Source organism: Choristoneura fumiferana, chromosome 13 (genome assembly GCF_025370935.1).
Source record: "Choristoneura fumiferana chromosome 13, NRCan_CFum_1, whole genome shotgun sequence".
Lineage (NCBI taxonomy): Eukaryota > Metazoa > Arthropoda > Insecta > Lepidoptera > Tortricidae > Choristoneura > Choristoneura fumiferana.
Window position 1 is genome coordinate 12391861 of NC_133484.1, and position 23787 is coordinate 12415647.

Here is a 23787-nt window from a genome sequence, read left to right on the forward strand (position 1 = left end):
TATAATTTTCTTCCAAAAACGTCAAAGCGCAGCTGAAAAAATACAAATCATGAGTCTAGAGTTAGAAACGAAGTAGTATTACTGAATTAGCAAAACACGTGAATATCTTTTAAAATAATGATGGTATTAAAAAAATGCAATCAAGTAACTTAAAATAAAAAAAATATTCTTGGGGTGTCTGAAGGTTTTCAGTTATTTGATTAACACCATGTATATTTTAACTTCTCCCCTCCCGTACAGGGGCTCCCATTAAAACGATTTTTTCATAATTTGTATGGTTTTAGTCAAGATAGTGCAATGTACAATAACCCTCCTTCGGGCAGTCGGGTAAAAAGGGCCGTGGTGGCCTAGTGGTTTGACCTATCGCCTCTCAAACAGAGGTTCGTAGGTTCAAACCCGGCCCGCATCTCTGATTTTTTCGAAATGTATGTGCAAAATTATATTTGAAATATACCACGAGCTTTATGGTGAAGGAAAACATCGTGAGGAAACCTTGCACATACCTGTGAAGTCATTCAATGGTTAACTAGGCCTGCGTGGGAACTATGGCCCTAGCCCTCTCATTCTGAGAGGAGGACTGTGCCCAGCAGTGGAACGTAAATAGGCTGGGATGATGATGATGATGATGATGAATGCAATATGAACATTTTAAGACTAGCTCTAACCGTTTGACTGTAAAACTTATCTGACAGACGGACAGATGGACGGACCGATGGACACGTCAGGATTAGGGCTTCGTTTGGACCCTTTAGGTATGGAACCCTTAAAAATTAAGGTGGGTTCCCATACAAGAACTCATACAAATACATACATACAAACTTGAAACTCCGAATGATAATGGTAATAAATAAACCGCAAATCTCATTCTGAGAAGAGGCCTGTGCCCAGCAGTGGGACGTATATAGGCTGGGATGAACGAATGAAAAAACCGCAAATCAACAAAATTAATATAAAAAAATTAAGCGTAGGTATGTCAATCTTAGAGAAAAAATTAAACCTTTTGTCACTTATTTAGTGGAGATAGGCAATTAGTTAGATTTTTTTTGAGGTTTTATGATGTATACCTACAGTATACATTTATGCGCTTGACAAGACGGAACCTTTGGTGCGAGAGTTAGACTTTCACGTAGACGGTCTATTTTATCTCTTAAATGCAGTGATTTACGTTTTTTAATATTACGATATCCCATGTATATAACAGTAGTAGAGTTTGGCTAATGAAAGCTGAACCCAGCTATTATTTGAGTGGCAACATTACTCAAATGCCATGAGTAAACAGACCAAATAGTTTAAGAAAACAGACACTTGAGCTTGTACTATTATCTACGAGTATTCTGTGACTTGTTGAGCTTTGTACCTTCGTGTGTTAAAGTAGATTTTTTTGGAAATTTCAAAAGTGGTGTGCGACAGATCACTTTTACTATGATAAGCAAATTCAAACATAAACAAGCAGAGAGGTAAGCATTGTTCAAACTGAAAAAATGAGTGTTTAGATGCGATGATATTATGTAAGATTATGTAGTAGTCTGTTATTATCATCCCTTACGCACCCGTAATTTTAGTTGGCACTGATTTAGGTAGGTACACTAATTGACATCATTTTCTGTGGCCATAAATTCCATTCATTACAGTTTTTACGGCCAATTATAGGGAAGTTGTTCCCTAGAGATGTTTCCTTTTTTCCTGCGATTGTATTTAATTGTGTCCCTTCAAAAATACACGAAATGTCATTGGGTATTTTTATCGACGCTGTTGTTTTGTTTTCTCCCGTTTCTTCCTCTTATATTTGTGGTACGATTTACATTTTGTTCATCGTCACGGAAATAATATCCGCTCAGGGATTACGTTTATCGATCTACTCTATATTTCTTATATAACTGAACGCTGCGGTATTTTTTCTTCATATGTATACCTAGACAGTTGATCAAATACAACTTGCGCTGATTCCATCAGAGCAGGCTAATTATATTTCGTCAATTGTGATAACGATTTTGAATGAGTCAAGAAACTTAAAAAATCGCTCAGATTTACTAAGATAGGTTAAAAATTCCATATAGAGATAGCTACGTGAATTGTGTGTGCCATCATGCTAAATGTCTCATATCGTGTTAATATGAATAAAGGTAATACTTATTTACTTAGAAGTAGCCATTATGAATTGTAAAATTTACTGTTAACTATTGACCCTCACTGGCTTTGTCCGGGTGAAATTTTGGAAAAAGAAATTCAACCGATTTGATAACCTACTTTTTTGAAGGCAGTAACTTCCCATTTTCACCTCTTTTGTTTCAAAGTTGCACCTGGGTCGGGGCTATGCTACTCTTTCGTGAAATCTAACTGCTAATGATACCTAACCGCATCAAAATCCGGTTAGTATGTGGTTTAGTTGGAGTTATGGTTTACAAAGAGACAGACACGGAAAACGTATTTGCCTTATATTATGTAGAAATTATTTGTTTTAATTTACACAACTGATTTGGCGAGCAATACAACAAAACAATAACTACCCACCTACTCTGCAGTATTTCTAATTCCCTCTCGCTAGAGCCTCACATCACATGAAATCATTTGAAACTATTTTAAATTCAAAAACTGTTCTTCTAACTCACATCAATATTCAATTGCATTGAATATTGCGCAACCTAACTCCGACAATGGTCGACCGCCATACAAAATTACTCCAGAATGTGTCTGAACAAAAAAAACAACCATACAAGAAAACGTACCCCTTTTTGCATATAATTGCATAACAATAACTTAACTATTTCCTGGATTCAGAGTTTAAATAACAATCAACTTAACTGGAGCAAAAAGGTCGGAAAAAAGGGTTTGAAGGTTTGAAACATTGCGGTTAACTGTTAAACAATCGGTACAGTTATTGTGGAGGTTTATGGTTGGGCTGTAAATCAATGGGAGAAAAAAACTTTGGTGACGTCACGCAGTAAAGGTTTAACGGGCCTGCATTCGGAAGAGTTAGTGTGCGTTGACGTCATACATTTTATGTTGTCTTGATCGTTAATGTTTTGATAATAAAGAATAATGTTAGATGCCGAAAAAATATTGCTAACTATGTAAAATTATATATGATAAGAGAGATTGTATGACACTAACACGAGCTTGCGCGATCCAGAGTTAGGCGTCTTTTAGGTACCTGAAAAGTATTTGGTAAAATGAGATAATTATAGTTATATCATTTAGTACTTTAACTGTTGAACATCATTATCATCATCAGCCAGAAGTCGTCCACTAATGAACAAAGATGATCCCCTTATATCGCCACAATGAACGCCAACTCCCACTTGCATCCACTGGTTAACCGCAAGTTCCACGATGTCAGTCCATTTAGTGGGAGGCTTGCCAAAATTTCGCCTTTCATCATCACTACATAAATTGCCATCATTGTGGTGATCGTTAGATTCCTTTTACCATGAATGAACCCTGTGAAATGATATCTCTTGTAGAGTGATGTCAAAAGTCGATAAGTATTTTTTACATAATGCCGTAGATAGATAAAAATACTCTTTGAGTAATTATCCTGCGGAGGGGAGCTGCTCACCATAGGTAAGATAATCATGATGCACGTAATGCATTGAAATATCAGCAGCCTGCTCATCACAGGCACTATATGAAGTATAAAAATCTAATGTAAATCAACAGCGACTCATTTATTCATTTTTTTCATTAGTGCCAGCTCTTTCAAAAAAGAAAAATATACTAATGGATAGCTTAGATATCGTTTATATATGATTTAAATATTGCGTTTAAAGAACTATTTCCATACTTACATAATTTCTCAACTGCACAGGCCATCTAGAAAACACAATAACAAATTTCAAAGCGCAACTTCCAACGATAAAGAAATGGAACAGGTTACTGATAAAGGCTCTCTACGCGCATTAACCCCGATAAAGAACTGATAAGAACCTCCATTGTTGTCGGCTGGACGTTAATCTGCAGATCTTGATTGAAAATCGAATCGAGATTCAAAGAAAGAACGTTAATACGAACTATGGACAGTTGAGTTGAGTCTTCATGGGAGATTGTTAGTGATACTTTCTGATACAGTTTCATGCAGATAGGTTCAGGTAATTTCGTTTTGTTTGCTTTATTTAGGTATAGGTGTTTACTATTACTTCAGAAGTATGTTTTGTGTATAAGATATTATTATGTGTTGTTTTAAAGAGATTATTTTTAGCATTTTATTTTATTTTCGGATGACATTAATAAACCTTTTTAACCTAGTGAACAAAGTGTAAATCAGCACACTATGTATCGCCATTAAAATCTGCCCATAAAACCCATTACGGACCGTTTTTATCGGTAATGCTTCAATAAAAGTCGCATGTGTAACCGACCCGTATAAATTGGCAAACTAAACAATGACCAGTGCAGTTTCGCTCTACATTTCTACGCGGCCAGTTTTTGCATTGAGACGTAATTTCTCGTTGTTTGTCACAGTTATTTGAAAACTTTGCTCTGGCGAACACGTCTTTGCTGTAATAATTAAATTAAAAGTTTTAGTGTCTTCAGTGTTCTAATGTCATCACGTGTCTCGAACACTGTCCAGAGACGCGAACACGTGTGCAAACCGCATGGTGAGTTCCACTTAACTTATCTTGCCGCGTCACATGTGCATTGGGCAGATAAGTTACGTTATATCAACACCAATGCCATCTAGCCAATAGATAGCATAAGACACGGACAATAGTACAAATTGTACATAAAACCAGCCGGCACAAACACACTTAAAGATTCACCACACGCACAACTTTTATCGTTGCCATGTGTCTGTGTGCGTAAGGCTTCCACGCACCCGACACGGGCGCTCGTAAAAACAGCAATTGAAAAGCTTCAGCCGTCCGCCGCGCGGTGGCGTTGACTCAATGGTTCGTATCTCGGTCGAAACGATTCAAACTTTACGCATTTGGCGCTGGTGTGCTCCGAGAAAGTTTTAAATTAGTTTTCTTACGAGATCTTTTGGAGGAACTAGTAAGCGAGTTTGCCAAGCTTATGGGATTACGTATCAGTTGCTTTTGTGCGAGACTCGAGATATTGTTTTTATTCAGTCTACTGTTTACGAAAAGAAACGTCCTGCTTATAAGAATAAATCTTATAAGACGCTTTTGGTTCTTTCAACTTGTTAAATTGTGATGAGTCGTGTTTTCTGACGCAATAAAACTTTTAGTAGGTAACCATAAATATTATTACTTACTTATCTTACAGTTAATAAATCATTTAAATGGTGTGTTTATGGCGTTATTAGCGCTTGGTATTTAAAGAGCATATCATAAGCAAGCAGATTGTAAAGAATGTTAAGTAGTAACATAATTAAGTACCTAATTGGTCATCATAAATCATGATAATATTTAATACTTACTCGTAAAAATCATGTCAGGTTTCAGATACAGACGAAATAGTAAGTATTACTTAGTCGTGAACCTGTTTCCTAAAGCTTAGAAATAGAACGAGGTGTACATTTTTGTCACTGTTTTACCCGACTGCCCGAAGGAGGGTTGTGTTTTTCGAACGTATATAGGTATGTACCTATGTGGACATGTATGTCCATTTCTTTGGTCCTCGCTGCAGCCTAAACGGCTGGACGAATTTTAACATATGAGTTATCATTGGATTTGTCATAACTGTCGAAGTGACATAGGCTATATTTCAATATGGCGTCTGCGAAAAAAAAAATATATTGTAACAATCATCATCATCATCATCATCAGCCCGAAGACGTCCACTGCTGGACAAAGGCCTCCCCCTTAGAACGCCACAATGAACGACAACTCGCCACTTGCATCCACCGGTTTCCCGCTACTCTCACGATGATATTGTAACAATATGGGTATCAAATGAAAGCTAACAATTAGCTCATTTTAAATATATACGAGTTATAATATTTTTAATCTAACATTTTCATAGAAATATTATAAAAATATAAAATAAAACATTAAATTAAAAAAATCAAAAAACCCTTAAAAACTAAAAGGAAGAAAATAAGTCTATTGGTCTAGAACTCTGATATGTAGCTTATTTATAGTTCAACCGTGAAGACCCATTTAAATCGTGACCAGCTCAAAAATTCTTAGTAGTTAATGGGTTCCGACTGTTGAACTTTAAATTGGCTACTTATAGGTAGAGTCATTCACGATGACATACGTGCCGTGGTTCTTATTATAATGTCATTAATGTCTAATTTTAACAAAATCACGCGTCTTCCTGGATGGCACTAAGGTATATCAGAGTTCTAGACCACTAGACTTATATTCTTTCTTTTAGTTTTGAAGGCTTTTTTAATTTAGAAACTGACTTCAAAAAAAGGAGGAGGTTATCAATTCGGTCCGTTGTATTTTAATGATTATAATGATATCGAAAATACAAACCGAGACATGGATGCACAAAAAAAACAGAAAAAGAGACCAGCACTGGGAATCGAACCCAGGTCCTCAGCAATCCGTGCTGCGTGCTATAACCCCTACACCACTGCTGAACACTGTTGGTCCGGCCTGATGAACCTGGGTTCGATTCCCAGTGCTGGTCTCTTTTTATGGTTTTTCTGTGCATCCATGTCTCGGTTTGTATTTTCGATATGGTTTCACGGGATAGGTACCCGTAAAAGTGACAAATTTAGAGTTGAAATAAAAAATACAAAAATACTCCAAAAACCAATCATGATTATAATGATATTAGGTATTAATGAAAAGTGTTATAGAAAAGTGTTTCACAAATTCCGTTTTAATAGTAGTGAAACACTTTTCATATGGGTAGCTATGACTGAAAAAAGTACTTACGAAATTATCCAGTAGGTACCTACTTATTTCCCTCATATTTAAACATCTAAACTGAAAACAGTCTTTTTACTCCTCATTCAAGTGACCGTAGTGGAGGACTTCTAAGTTCAAACTCTACATCATCTGATAGAATGTACTCCCCTCCCCCTCTCATCTAACTTCGGCCGTTACCGAGGCTTCTATTCGTTCCAATTTGAAATTTGAAGCTGATGGCGCAATCTATGGTACCGCATCGCGCCGCATATTTCGCGCTTGACTCGATGAGGTTAACACTGGCTGGTTTTACAAAATTATTAGGAGATTGAGTTTTTAAATTTGTTTGAAAGTCAGATTTTGTTTTTTTCTTTAAAATCGTTACGTTGACTAATACCTAGCATGCCTCGGTTTCTTAATGGCAGTTTTATGCAGTGTCAAAGTTTGTTAGGATGACAGCACTGTATTTTGTGCTTTTGCGTCGTGATATTGTAAGATTACCTACATACTAACGTTTCATCTCACACTCATGCTTTTTTAGTTTTACCAGGCAAATATACATTTTAAGCAGGTAAATACTTCGCTATTTCATTCGCTAGAAATGCATTTAAATTAAATGTACGTACGCTTCTTTTATTACTTAAACTTACTTCCTTCGTCGACTCATTCTCCCGCCTTCGGCATATACGGGAACGGCAACGACCTTAACCAAAGCGTTGACGTACGAACGCAATCAAAAACTATTTCTATCTATTGAACAGTGTGCGACAGATACAAAAAGAATTTGAATATGATTCTGACTGCCAATGCCAATGTCTCCACTTGAGAATTTTCATGCGCTATTGGTATCTAATTCTACAAATATGTATTTTTTGTTATATTATTTAAACTGAAATAAACCTGCGTTTGACCACAATCACAACTGATGATAAGCGGAGATAAGGGATAAGATGGAGCACGCTTGCCTAATAAATACCCATTCACCCTTGATTTAAAAACGGCCATTGCAGATTGTAGCGATGTCTGGTCTATGATTTCCTCAAGTTGCATGCAGACTTTAAGAGCTTTGGTCCAATAAATTAAAAAAAAGAACAAACTGATCAGAGTATACTAAATAAATTAATATTAGCAGTTCAATAAAAGCATAAACTTAACGAGCTACTGTCATCAAATTGATTATGATATCAATAAAACTACACTGTGCTACAATTTTAGTATCATCGTTTTACAATTTATTTTTTTACACACCAATTTACGAAGACGCTACGGTTTTATGACTATTAAATGGTCGACAAGTAATAAAGCCATTCGGGTGTTTGATAATACTGCTTTAGGTGGTGTTAGGTTGTAAATACTATTGTTTAAAGGTGACTTTACTATGGTCATAAACTTCAAATAGCTTCTAAGTGCTATGAGCTTCCGTTTCACTTTTTCTTTAAGCATAAATATATAGGTATTTTTGATTGGTCCCCCGTAGATATTATAACTCATAGATCTGGCATAATATTTTAAATTTATTCAACTGAAGCACATTTTAGTGTTTAAGCAAAATTGAACAAGTGATTCCTTTTCTCTTCTTATCTTTTATACAAAGTTAGAAATATATTTTTGGAATTGAAATGTCTCACTCAGCCTGTTCGGTCTTGAGTGTGGGTGTCAAGACTAAAATGCCATGATCTGATCAGAAAAGGTGCATATTATCAAAGACAATATTACAAATTGATTGATTTTATTTTATTTATTTTTATTTGTCTGGATGGCAAACGAGCAAATGGAGAGCAAGTAAGCTTAAAGATATGTCAAAAAACTCATATATCGAAATATAAATATTATTCCGTATATTGACAGATTTCATAAAGTGATAAATAAAATAAACAACTACTACACTTTTTATGCCTGAACATAGCTATATTGGCAATTCTTGATAATTTGATTTTAGCACTGGTTAAACTTCTTAGTAGATGTTCTTAGTAGTACCATGGGGTTTCAGAGAAAAGGCTGCTTTCTTTATTTTCCATTTCCAATTTACTAGCCCACGACCCCACCTTGTTAGACAACTGTCTATCCCGTGCGTTTTTCTTAAAATTCGTTTTTATTCCTTGTCTAAGTCAATGGAAGCGTTCTGCAAAATAAAGCAATCCCCATTTGGGCTGTGCGTGCATGAATCAGTTAGTCAGTCATGGCTTTTTGACGAAGAAGACCATTACTAGATTTCATGAAATCTAGTAGGTAATGGTTTTTTTTAATGATTTCTCAAAAACATGAAACTACCGTGAGACTCACTCATATTAAATGATATTATAACGGATAACTCACGTCTTAAACCGTCGGTTCTCAAAAATTTCATTCGAGCACTTCAATCGTTTCACTGTATCACATCCCTCAAACTTATGTAGACTCCGTTTATAATTTCATCTCGTTACTTCATTACTATTCGCATCACTTATATTTCAACTCGTGAGTTAAAGCTAAATATACTTTACAATTGCAAGACACGTTCAGTTGTTATTCCCGTCTGGGCAGTCGCCGGACCCAGCTAGGTTTCAAATAACCTGATCAACGGGAGAAAAATGAAATGCTTTTGTTGAACGGAAATCTATACGGCTGCTGGCTTAAATTGTTAGTTTGTTTCTTTGGTTTTATTGATTATTCTGACATGGAGTTTAGAAACTGATTGATTAGGCAAGCAGCGTGAATTCGGAATCTGATTTTAATAAGTGCATGCATTAGTGATGTACTGAATTGTTAATAATCTAGATAGATTATTATTTTATATCGATCTGTGGTCGGGTACGTAAGCCCGCGGAGTCGTTCAACCATCTTTCATAATTAACATCGTCATTATCATTATTGTGCTTACAAAAATAACAAATATGTTTATAAACTATAACCAGTGTTCCTGCTACAGAGACGGCTTTATTCTGTAGATACACCTGTAGAAAAAAGTAAAAGTCTGTAATAGGAATAGGTAGATACGTTTTAGATCATGGACATTAATATTTTTTTAAATTTTGCTAGAGCAAAACCTAAGACGGGTGAACCGCTTTCCGGCCTTACTCGGATACTGATATGTATGAATTATCAGTATCTGACTCCGTCGTTGTAAATGGTAAGCTCGATTACATTTTTTTGAACCAGCCCCAGTATTATTACTTTATTCATTTCCAACAAATATTATTCGTTAATATTTAATTATAACTGAAACATTTTCACATTATGTTAGGAGACACGTAAGTCGATAAAAACAAAACAAACACACATTTCAAGTTTATTAAAGGACCGTGTCGGACAGAAATAATTATGAATGACAGAATTACTTTAGGTATTATTGATGTTCAGGAGACTTCATAATCGTCATCATCAGTCGGAAGACGTCCACTGTCGAATAAATAGAACGCCAACAAAAATGTCAACTCACCAGCTGCATACTTTTAGGTTCAAGCTCTTGTACAGGTACAGGGGGTTTACTATCATGCAATCTTGATACTTTTGAAACGAGATATGCCTAATTGCATACACATATTAGTTCCCTTATTAATCATTATTCTACCAGTGTTGTTTTTTTTCAATGATCTGTAACAGCTACAGTGTTTAACTTAATTTTGTCCCCATAGTATGTAACTGATGACATCATTTACAGACTTCATCTCCATTCAACATAAAAACAACATCCAATCATTACTCGCACTAATAACAAACGATAACAGAACGCACATGTTTGTAGCAAAGCTGTCCAATATACAATATCACTTCAGAGCACAAACATCGAGGCAATATCAGCCGGCAATATCAGGCAATATATGAATAACGTGAGCCAACTCTGCCCATTCACAGGGGACAACGAAACATTTTCTGGATGAATTCACATAGATTGCTTGGAATCAACTAGTAGGTACAACAATATAGTTTGAGTAACTTGAAAACAGTGTAGGTAAACGAGACGGTAAATGCCTGAGAGGATAGTGTTTATTAATATATATATAAGTTATTATTAACATGGCAACATACATTATCGATATATAGGTACTTGATAAATTTCAGATACAAAACTAGTAGGAACGTTATTCCAACAATATTTGATATAAAACATGTTTCATCAAGTAGAAGGTTTAAACAAAAGACGGCAATTTTAACATTAATAGGTACTTATAACTCCATTAAGAATTATATTCACCACTTAATTAAAATTTATTTGATGTTCTTTTATAACAAGGAACACGGTAAAAACCTTACATGTTTGCGGAGCGATGAACAGAAACCATTTCTTTACATTCACTATCATTTTAATGTTCAAATTACATTACCTACTTATATTCCAGTATATATTTCAGTTACTCACATTTAATTCAGTTACCGTCCAATCACCTCAAGTATTTGAGTATGTAATAAATATCGTGAAATGTAAGAAGTTCTGCCAAATGTCGCCAAAAGCATAACGCACAATGAGTGCGTCGATAAATTTTTCAATTTAATTAAGCCGAATTGCGATGGGACAGAGATGAGTTTTAGCCACAGTATAAACAAGATTCGCCGTCCGATGCAACAATGTAGCTGATGTGGAGTTTCGACAATCTGCAACAAGAAATGGCAAGTGTGAGTGGGTCTTTAAATTCAAAGGACACGGTAACATTTCAAACAAACTTTTGTTTTAAAAGTCAATGTGCAGCAGCGTTGTTATAAAAACCAAATAAATTTTGGAAACTGTATTTATAAATGTAGAATGAGGTTTATTTTATGCAATTTCGTTGATGAATTTAACTTGAAATTGGCAAATGCATGAGCGCACAAAAATATTATAAAACACTTTTTCACTGCACTTATAAATCTTCCTTAGGGTAGTTTTATAGAAATACAATACAATACAATGACTTTTTATTGTACACTAAAAATAGTAAATGATACAGAAAACCTATGCTTTTAAGTATAATATAATATATTATTTTTTTAAAGGCATGAAAATAACGTAAGTAGAATGTAGATCACGATTCGAGGAGAAAACATCCTTTACCATATGATTTCCATGTTATTTCATTCCATGACACACGGAACCCTAAATTATTTGGATCGTGAAATGTCTGTGGGTGGTCTAAAGACGTCTCCGATCATATTTATAGACTCCATATTTGTAAAAATAAAAACTGTGCAGTCTAGTCGAGATTTATGGCCCAATACTATTACGAAGCATCTTCTAATAATTGAAATCTATTGTAAAAAGTTACATTGTAAGAAACAAAGGTTATATGAAAGTTACTGATTGTATGTACACATATAAAACATAAAAACAGCTGCTTGTGTAATAAAATAATTCGTTAGTCAAAACTCTATTAGCATCGCCGAAGGCACTTTATCGATCAAAATTGTTGAGCTGCGTTGCGTTTTTGTTTTTGTTAAGCTCGTTCCCCGATCCCACAGCTATTCTTTTGTTTCACGAAAAAGAGTTCATTTAAAAAACTTATTTTGGTGCTGGCGTGTGAATACAGAAATAGTTTCAAGTTTCGTCTAGAGGGGTGTTTCGTGAAGTTCGAGAAGACTCGTTCTTGGAATGACGGTTCATGCAAAATGTATAGAATGCGAGTCGCTTGCTTCGTGAAATTTGTATCAAAGGGGAATAGTTTCGCTCCGTCCCTTCGTGATGAATTTGATATTTTTTACCCGCGTAGGTTTTATTTTATTTATTTGAAGTAGGTTCGTCAGTGTATTTTTACTAATATTGTTAAAACGCTTTTAGCTTGATAGCTTTGGAAATGTCTCATTGATGATTATAATGATGATGTTGATAAATACCAGGTAGTCTACGAAGTTACTGTGCTCCGTTCCTTCATACTCGTACGTAGTAAGTAATAATAATAGAATTTTTATTCATCAACACAAAATATAAATTACAATATATACATAGGTAAGTAGGTTTGTTGTAGTTATAATATTTGTAGAGCTGTATTGGGCTGCGGAAAAACAGTATTACCAACTTTTTACCTTTACAGGTTACCTTTTTCTGCAGCTGAACATGTAAAAATTCCATTAAACGTGTATGAGATAAAAATCAAGAAATCTGTATACATAATTATATGCCAAATTTTGTTAGTTATATTTAATCTGAGTACCTACATACCTACTAAACAATTAAAATCTCATCACTAAACACACCCCTGCCGCAATTTCGTATTCAGCGTTACCATAGAAACTCACTTGTTTATAAACGAAGTGAACAATAATCGAGAACAGTACGACCAAAGTCCCAGAGTACGGTATCAGATAAAAACCGACAGGGCTCGCGAGCTCAAACAATATTTATCCCAAATTCATGGACCTGAGACATGCTACGTGGGTTTATTTCGAGGCCTTCACGAATTCATATTGTATCATTGACATTGTCTTTCCTGAATTGATAGATGGTATTGTTCTGTCGCTAGTATAGGTAGGTATGTTTGTAAATATAAGTCAGACATGAAACTTTTACCTTGAGATAATCGCTCACCTACATAAACCAGTAAAAAAATATCAAAAGAAATTTAATTTTGTACAAAAAAAAACTCTTTGTATGTTAGATATTATAGGTTTATTACTTAGCTGGATAAATTCTAAATGAATGATAACCTTTCATTTTACTCGATTATACTGTAACTAGATCACATAAAATTAAAATAAAACAAAGACTATACCTATCTTGGGTCGGGAATCGAATCCGTATCGCGTGCTTCACCGTACACTAACTAATAATGCTAACAAACACGACGAAATTTCCCTTTCAATTTATGTTTCTATCACAACATATACCACAACAACTTCCGTTTACAACTTACTCTATAATTACACTTGACTGCAGACAGATACCTACGTCACTATGCCATATGTAGGTAAGTATAGCTTACATTTTTTGAACTAAGCTGAGTTTGAGTTGTCAGTATATCCAATCGTATTGTTGTTTCAAACAGATACTATAGCAAGTCTACTCTGTACTAGATAAAAAACAGAGGTTTAAACTAGAACAATTTGGCTCAGTCAGTGGAAATATCTACTTTTAATCAGAATTGAAGCTGGCATTTGTTTTCGAGGAAAATGTAGACGACGTGGCGTCCACTGGATATTTAGATCGCAGCTACTCTTTATCTAGGTACCTAATTCAAATAACACTAAATCAATGGTTTTTGGGATTTAGGAAGAAGGTCCAATTTGTGTGGTTGAGCGGATTGGAAGAAACAATTACAGGGCATTTAAACAGCGTTACTAAATAATACTATTGTCATTAGTATTTAGTTATATTTACTTTATTTCTACTACACATCCAAAGTTTCTTTATATATTTGGTTGCAAATATACTTTAGGTGTGATCTAACATCTTAAGTAGGTAGGTACTTCTAAAGTGATAGGTATCGCCTTTGATTTCAATCTTATTTCATAAGCCAAATATAGCAATAAGTTATCGTAGGTACTTGACAGGGATTATCTGAAAAAATATTACTCTAGTAAAGTCGATCTAGAAAGAGATCTTAGACTGAGTATTGGCTAAAAAATACTCTACTATAGATCACTTTCGAATGTTTTAAATATTGATGTTAATAAGTAGGACTTCCTGTATTCGATTACACAAAATAAAAATTGTTTAAATATGGAATGGACTCGCTGCTGGGGTTTTTCCATCTAGCTATGATTTGGGTACCATCAAAAGGCGAGTGTATCGCCTATTTGCAAGGCCGGAAACGCACCCGCAGTATTAATAACGCTGTAGGTGTCCATAGGCGGCGGTGATCACTTCCCATCAGGTGACCCGCCTGCTCGTTTTCCAGCTGTTCGATAAAAAAAACCGACGTTTTAAACAAAAAATCTAGGTGATGTTTATGTTTTTGACTAATATTCTTGAAGTAAGAAGTTACCATTAGCTTCGACGGTCGAGACTAAGGTTAAACGGCTACCTAAATTATTCCGTGCATTAAGAATTCCTCTTCATTTAATTTCGGCATCAGCATATTCTCTCCGGCACTTGCCTAATTATGCTCAGCTAGTTGAGTACCTATTTTAAAAGGTTACTTTATTTTTCAGCTGAAAAAGGAGCCTTTTCTTTTAGTAGCTCGTGGCACATGCATTTTAAAAATATATAGGTGCATAAATAAATGGGACTCCAAATTAAAATAAAATTAAGGAAGGGCATAAAATTATGTAGGTATTTATACCTACTTTAACAGAAAACAAGTTCTGAAAGTCTATAGAAACTTAGCACTGGTTCCTAATTAGCATAATACGTTATTGAAACTTACTACTTACATCATCATCATCATCCAAAGATTTGAATTTTTTGCTCACATTATTTGCATTGTTATCCTATCTTTCAACATTATTGGTATAAAATTTTTAGTCAATCCTATCAAAAGAAGTAGGTCATATTCGACTTGCCGGATTCTAAGATCTTACTACATGTGAACATTACAAGTAAATATAATAAAAGCTATTAAAAAGGAATCAGCGTTTTTTAAGAACGTCACGGGCACTGTCTTGTCCTTATTGACAACACGCACACGATATACATATAATTGCCCTCTGCTGATTGGGCTTTAGTAGTCCAAAACAAAAAACACTGCAGCACTTAGAAATACAAATACGTTAAATGCCCAATAGATGACACTCTATTGCTAGTAACATAAAATTAAACACATACATAGGTACGTTCAAAGGAACATACATAACCCTCCTTCGGGCAGTCGAGTATAAATGGCAACTACTGGGATAGACCACCACTCGGACGTTTACCTTAAACAAGATGAACTGCTTAAATTAACAAAATTAACCCCCATTTTGAACTAACGGCAACTTAACCCGGCTAATCTCCGTGAGGTAGAAAAGTTCTAATAAGCCACTTGAAGGTATGTGCAGATGAATTGCGCATAAATGGCTAGTAACTAAAAGCTCTGGCTTTATAGGTAGCTAGTCTAAACATGCGGTCAGGCTAAAAAGATGGTACAAGTCAGAAGTCACAGCGTATTTTTTTTATTACTTTTATTTGGTGTCAGCTACACTGAAATTAGCCACGTGGACTATTCGTTAGTCTTATAGTTTTGTACAGCAGCTAGCCACTTTAATTAGCGCTTATGTTTCAGTTGCTCTGTTTGTTAGTTTGGTTATCTTAGGAGTCAAATTTAAACCACTTGTAGTTGTTAGATTGACGTGAACTCTGCTATACAAAAGGCTAAATAGGAATAACAACTTTATTTAATAAAAAAAATAGCCAGCAAAAAATCTTAATCTCAATCTTACAATACATACAATACAAAGACTCTTTATTGTACACCAGACATAGTAAGCGATACAGAAAACAAATTATTAAAATTACAAGGTGAGCAATAGGCGGCCTTATCGCTTAAGAGCGATCTCTTCCAGGCAACCTTTTTTACAGAAAGAAGGAAGGACTAGTTTACAACAGGTGGTGCATCAAAAGTAGATCAGAAAATGTAAACGTAACAGCAATACATCTACGAATACATACATAATTATATTCGTACATATATATACGTCCAAAATAAATATAGGTAGTGAGATAAACAGCAACAAATAAATAAATAAATAAATTATAATAAGGCTAATAATTACAAGATGACAGATAGTGCTCCTTAAGCATAGATTTAAATAGTGACAAAGACTTTGCGCGTCGTAAGTCAATCGGTAAGGAGTTCCACAACCGAATAGCCTGGACAGTATAAGAATATACATAGAATTTGGAGTTAGATAGAGGCACGGAAAGGAGAAAGTTCTGAGAGCATCGAATAGAAGTTACGTAGCTAAATCGCTCTTTGAGGTAGCGAGGAGTTGCAGGGTTAAAGAGAATGCCGTAAAGAAGGTGGAGAATGTGAGAGTTACGGCGAAAGCGGATTGGGAGCCACTTGAGCTGTGATCGAAAATTAGAGACATGATCGAACTTACGTAGACCAAATATAAACCGAATGCATAGATTTTGAATTCGCTCAAGTTTGTTAAGCTGCTCTTCTAAGAGATCGGGATAACAAATGTCAGCATAGTCGAAAATAGGGTGCAGTAAAGTTTGAGCAAGCGCAACCTTGGTAGCAAAAGGTAGGAAATTCTGAAGCCGTCTTAAAGATCCCACCGCAGCAAACACCTTTCTGCTCACCTCGCACACATGAGGAGACCATGAGAGGTGCGTCGAAAATAACACCCAGGCTCTTGACCTGATGTGCAAACGGTATTAGTACTCCGTCAAAAAGCACCGGTGGCAGAGACGCAAAATCGACTCTTGGGACAAGTCTCGAAGCTACCAATGACAATGACCTGGGTCTTTGTCGGATTGACAATCAGGCAAATCGTTGCTCTTTTAAAATCTTTTTTAGATCCAATCTTAGTTGTAATCTTGTAGTGTTTTTTGTAAGTTGCTGTTAATAAATAAAAATAATTAACAATTTCGTTTTATAAACTCTTTTTATTAAAACTTATGTGAAGCAGATATAGCCGAGGTAGCCGAATAATATTATTTGTTGTTCGTAAATTGTCGCTTGATTTTGCATAATTTGCTGGTATTGTAAAGATGGCATATTAGTTTAATAGAAGCTGTTCTATTACGAGTAACCCGTTGCTTACATACAAAAACAGAATGTTCCGTTGCGGATGCTAAATAAAACTTTAGTTGCTGCACGTATTATTTCCCTTTTTTTATTTATTGGAGCGAAATCCTATGACGGAAAACATTTTAATAACGATAAATTTAGTAACAATTAATAAACAATCATTGTTATCTAATGCCAAAAATCGACCAGTTAATACCTACAATCAATTCAGACTGTTGACCAAGAAATTAGCTATTTATTAATTTCACCATTTTAAATAACATTTTACTAATTTGATAAATTAAAATATCGTTATAGTGAACACCAAACTGACACTACAAAATGTTTTTATTTCTTTTATGGCATTAGAACAGACCATGCTTTGTTAAAAACATTGCGTGAACAAAATTTTATATTGTCGCGTCCAATTTTTAAACTTGACCTACCTGGCTATTGATACGGGAGCAGATTCTTATAGATACCGAAAGTGAAACCCATTTGACGGTTTGTTTTTTGTTAAAAGTGAAAGCTAAATATTGCTCCGTACACTAGATGCAAACAAAGACCGAAGCTTCTGTTTTTTTTTTTAAAAGAGTTTCGTATTCCTCCTCCATCTCAATTTGAAAGTCTGTTGGGATTTCTCGAGCTCGGGAAGCTGTAACAAAACAAAGTACGTTCAGTGGTTAATTATTCTTTTTATATTTATGCAGAGTTAAAAAGCCAGATTCCCAAATAAAATCTTAAATCGACCAAAAAAAAATTTTCTCATGATGTAAGCACGTGTAATCTTCAAAAAAATTTCAGGTTTTTTTTTAATATTTGTGTTATATGTGTGTGTATGATCTTTTTAGGGTTCCGTACCTAAAAAAGGAAAAACGGAACCCTTACAGGATCACTTTGTTGTATGTCTGTTTGTCAAGACCTTTTTCTCGGGAACGCGTGAAGGTATCAAGTTGAAATTAACACCTGATACTTATGCCTGCGGCCCCTTGAAGCTGTAAAAAAATAAAACTTCTACATTTTACGCAATAAAAGAAACGGTCATTTGAGCCTTATTTTTCATACATTTCGAAATGGAATCAAAACCTATAGGGTACTTCCGTAGACCTAGAATTATAAAATTCAGCAAGAAGGAAGGTCTTGCAGCAAAAGTAAAGGAAAAAAAATCAAAAATCGCTAATTTGTTGCTCCGTCACATAATCAGTTTTTGAATTCAAACTTATTTTATTCGAATAATGGTTTATTTCGACACCCTACGCAGATCAAGGTGGGGTAGTGGTACACGTGTGGACTACGGTACACGAGGCCCCAAGTTCGAACGAATCCTAGAATAGTAATGTTTTTTATTATTTCGTTTACTTATTTTTCTTTTTCTTGTGTTAAATATTTTATATTTTAGAAGAAAACTACAATCGGATAAAATGGGAAAAATCCTTGAGACTCCATCAACGATCTATTTAAGTACATACACATTTGTACGGAACCTTCGGTTTAATTCTCCAACGGTCTAATATTCCGATGGGATCTAAGTAAAATCCTAAAATTTTAACGGCAGAGACAGGCATTTTTGCACGAGCGTAGGCATACAACGTAAACGAAGATCACAATATAATTTTTAGGAATCACTAAAGGAATTTAGTAAAATCTCGGAATTTCAAACTGACTGCCAAACGCTAGATTGAAAATTTGTTATAGTCTATAATTACCGGTCGCTACCGCTTGTCTAATAGTCTGTATGTAACGTATGAGAAACGAGTAAAGTTGTTAGTGCCCCTGCCCGGCATGTATCTACCGCAACAATTGCCTCTCTTTATACCGTAACTCAAGTTGCGCACTCCTTGCAGGTGATGCAAATACGTCAAATTCCAAGTTATTTAGATAAAACCTACCTTTGTTTTCTCTGCATCCCTTGGTAGTGGCAGTAAACTTGAAAGAGCAGAGATATAACTATAAAACAAACAGCTGGTATTTATTTCTTACTTCTAAATTCTGTGTCTACGTATTTAATAGTACCTACCTACCCATTTACGCTATAATTTGTATTTTCGAACGTAGTAAACTGGTACTTTACTGTTTGTAAGTAGGTACTTATGTTTAAATTTGTCTAGTCTCGGGGATAATCACAAATATCTTTTGTTTATTTGGACTGTATTGCTCACTTTGTTCTCTTTGAACTTACCTAAGGTTCTATTGACTATAACAAAGTATAATAATATATAGTCATATTCCTCCTGATTCCTATCGGCCTCATTTCCATAGTATCACTCACCAATTCAATCACACTTATTTCAATCCCACCAAAAGATTCTCAAGGCGAAAGAGAAGAAAGTTAAGTAGGGCGTCGCTCCGTCTGTGGCATTATGTAAATGTGTGTTTTAATCTACACAAAGACAATCCGACTCTGTGAAAGATATCTAATAGGCTCGACTCGATGCGAAGCACGGCTGAACTCGATATAGAAACGTAAATTCGAAAAACATGGTAAATAGTACATAATTGTGGGAGTACCGTTTGTATGTGTGTCACATCCGTGGGATGGGATTCGGGAATCGGGACGCCGGGACCAAAATGATTTCATTACTAGCAACGTGAAGGCAATAGGCGTGTCGAGTTGAAGACTGGTTGTGATCGAAACTGCAATTGTTCTACGGAACTAATCATAGTTTTATGTCACTTGAATCGATTTGCTACATGAAATTGCAAAGTATAAAATAACTAATCAGAAATATGAACGCGACAACATGAACACCTTTTTCACTGTCGATCTTTTCTCTGATTCAATTTACTCGATTTTAAATCTACAGTCAAAATTCAGTAACTCATTACATTACTAACTCGCTTATTAGGGTATTTGCGGCAATTACCGTTTCAAAGGGACGGTTCGAATCAACATGAGGTGTTTATTGCAAAACGGGCCATCCTTGATGTCACGCCAATTCCTATGCAAATTTTAACAACTCTTGCTCTTGTAATATTTTCGACTCAGAGAATTGGAGTGGAGGAATTGGAATAATCACTGGATTTTACCCCTCTTCAGTGCAAATGTAGCGAAAATGTTTTTTCAAGTTTTTTGCTTGCGCACTGTCTAAGGAAACTTTTACCTTATTAGGTACTTACTCGCTTGGAAGATTCTTTTATCGTGGTCACAGCCGAGTACTGAATTAAATAAGGTAACATTCAAATTGTACAAAAATATCTTACGTTTTTTTTAAATATTGTCTGTTTTAATAGAATTTTTCCCGATTTTTTTTTAGTAAATCCATTGTGTAATTTCCTTAGAACTACCTACTACCATATGATTGTAGCTATAATTTTCACAAACTGTCACAGAATTAAAAAATAGCCTTATTTAAATTTTCAATATACTGTTATCTATAGTCATACCATATAGGCAGCCTTTATTTCTACACTATAATGAATGAAAAACCTATACTTCAAATAAATAATACAGTAATATGAAATTTTCAAATTAAACGCGTAATTTGTTTCAAGAACCTACCTATCTTTATTTTGCTCAGTGAGTTTAAGGTAGAATTCTTAAAAAGGTGGGTACACATAGAGAAGAAGATTTCTATTTGGAATTGAAAAACACTAGGTAGGTGTGTTGTTTTAAGACAATGTAATGATTATAGTCACCAACACGTTTTCTATACCTACATACGTACCTAAGACCCGTACTAAATTTGTCGCTCCTTATCAGAATAATTATGTTAATTATGCAAACCCATATAAAACAAAATGTAAGTGTTAACGTAATGATTAAACGCAAGATATAATCGAAAATGTTTTTTTTGGACGTAAAGCAAGTTGAAATAAAATCATTATTTATTATTGACTCAATTGTAGCAATAATAACTATATAACAAGTTAGATGGATGAACGTCAAAAAAAATAGTTCGTAAAAACAAAGTTAAAATACTTAAAGATATTAAGCTAAATGAATATTTCAATTGCCTCTCTCCTGAAAATATTATGGTGTTACCGTACAGAACTATTCCAAATAATTGCGTGTTTTTGAAAGCCAATACAGAATTGAATACTTATATACTTATAGGTAGAGTCATTCACGATGACGCGTGCCGTGGTTCTTATTGCAATGTCATTAACGTCTAATTTTGACAAAATCACGCGTCTTCGTGGATGGCACTAGGTATAACGGCACAAAATCCCATCCATATACAAAACCCACTCTACATACAAAATTACCTAATTACTGCATACATTTGAGGGCCAGATTTTTGCCGCTCAGTATATTATTTTGATATCGTTTGTGTATGCCATCCTTTAAGGCGAAACCTAACGCAAAATTAGAAGGGAAAATAGGACGAGATAATTGTACCTCTCCCTCCCCTCCGTTGCTCGTTACCCACTTTAATCTGTTTAAACTTTTATTTACTTGAGCTAAATTGGTACGATTAGCAGAAGGCCTCTTAACAGAAATGCTTTTGTTTAACTTTGTTTGTAATAGGTTCACATTAATGTTGTAAGTTTTTTGCATTTATTTTGATGTAAAGCCGTTAAATATAAGATAACTTGAAAGATACAAAAACACTAACCGGTTGACTACTTGCATTTCCTCGACTGGCTGAAGCCAACATCCTGTCAATTAACATTGAGACGAAGTACCTAAGTAAAAATTTAATTTAACGCCTTACTACATCCTCACAATATTTATTTATTTATTTTAGGAAATCAAACAGCTTGAAATAATACAAAGTATAAAACACATAAAAATATTACAGTAGCTACAACAGTTTCCACTATTAACAAGAAACATAACATGCTGCTCAGGCAAGACAAAAAAAAAACTAAATTTACATTTTTTTTTAATATTACTGCGCGATGTTTTTTTTTTAATTATAATGCCCAATAAATTCACAATAATATAAGTAATCAAGGAGCCATTTGAATATTAATTTTCAATCAAGTCAATTTGTTGGTGGGTCATATATTAACATGATTAATTTTTTTATGTAAAATTTGCATAACTACCGACATGACCTTAAATTGTTATTATCTACAATAATGTATGTGATATATTGTTGCCATATCGCAAATGTCATAAGTAGGTAGCATTCTCATTATGGTTATACCTACTTTAAATTAAATAATTTAGAAATTAATTTTTACATGACCTATAAATTGAAACAGAAACTAAGCAAAAATTTTTATGGCTGGTGATTAATTAACTTTCTTATGACAAAATATTTTTAAGTTTAAAAAATAACATGAATATGAACACAGCATTCGTATTTTATTTAACGCCTTCTAATTATTTTGTAACAGTTAAAAATACTTCAGTGTAACAGTATACCAATTAAATTCAAATTCGGTAAATTAAAATAACGAGCAAAATACTTAAAACTGTACAAAACGCTCATTAATTCAAAAAGATACCATCCAACAAACGAAATAACTATCCCGAAACTGCACCGTTTCTTTAATGCAGGCAGTTGCAATATCCGCCATGTTCCCAAATCGACTTAAAAAGACGGCTCAAATACAAATACGCCTTTCTCTTTCATATACCTGAATAGCTGCATCTTATTTTCTCTTACTGGCAGACTGAATTAGGCCAGTATACGCATGCGTGCCGTGTCAATGTCAAATCAATTCTTGTAGGCTGATGCAACGCTCACAATATTGGTTGAACTATTTGTCTGATTATGATTAATGTTCTTAATGATGTTTTTGTTTCAGGATTACCTTTGGAAGGATGATGACCGGGAACGAGACAACGGTATGTTAATTTCATTGATTAAGAGACACATGGAGTTGATAGGGTAGGTAAGAAAATGGTAAATTGGTAGGCAGAGATACATTAGCAATAAAAAACAACGGTCGCTTTACTGTGAAGTTCTCCATCAAGTACCACAATATGAAGTGAGAAAAACTGTCCAAAAGCATGTCGTACCATTATTCTCAATGTAGAGTTCTTTAGCCATTATTATTTTAATAACATGTATTTAATTTCATACATAATTATGCATTAAAATTTAAGCACGTTATATTTTACTATTACTTAAACCACATACCAACTATAGCCTCAAAATTTTAAAATACCTACGATGATAAAAAGAGCATCGGCAAATGAACTTATCTTCTTATCACTATGGAAATATTTACTAGACACCTAGATATTATACTACACATTTCAACAATATTGGTACATTTTTTTTAGTATTTAAATGTCTGTGATTATTGATGGGTCGAGAGAATATTCTCAGGGAGAACAGACTCCTATTGGGAATTCTGAAATGTTCTGCTCGATACGAGAATATTCTCGGATGACGAAGAATACGGAGAAAGGAAAGAATTAAAATTGACACAAATTAAATATTAAGGTCCGAATTCAGCTAATTTATATGTGCATTGATTAAAGGCCGTCCAAAATATTTTGTGGAAAAAAGGAAACCTAATTTCTCTTAATTTTTTTTTTCTAGCCAACCGATTTTAGCGTGCATCACATATATATTGTA

The 23787-nt window shown here is 34.4% G+C and overlaps 2 long non-coding RNA genes across 4 annotated transcripts in view; one reads left to right on the forward strand and one right to left on the reverse strand.

Annotated features, from left to right (window-relative positions):
- The window catches only part of LOC141434088 (uncharacterized), a 164599-nt gene that overhangs the window by 56071 nt on the left and 84741 nt on the right, over positions 1-23787 (forward strand). The window contains exon 4 of the long non-coding RNA XR_012452006.1: positions 23009-23048. This is a non-coding gene — a long non-coding RNA (uncharacterized lncRNA). The remainder of the gene's footprint in view (positions 1-23008; positions 23049-23787) is intronic.
- On the reverse strand, positions 17491-20473 carry LOC141434087 (uncharacterized). Of its 3 annotated transcripts, none has more exons than XR_012452004.1 (3): positions 19817-20473; positions 19198-19234; positions 17491-17963 (listed from the first exon to the last, which is right to left on the reverse strand). It is a non-coding gene; the product is annotated as an uncharacterized lncRNA (long non-coding RNA). The 3 variants fall into 3 exon arrangements; XR_012452005.1 differs by having other exon boundaries at positions 19198-19255; XR_012452003.1 differs by lacking the exon at positions 19198-19234.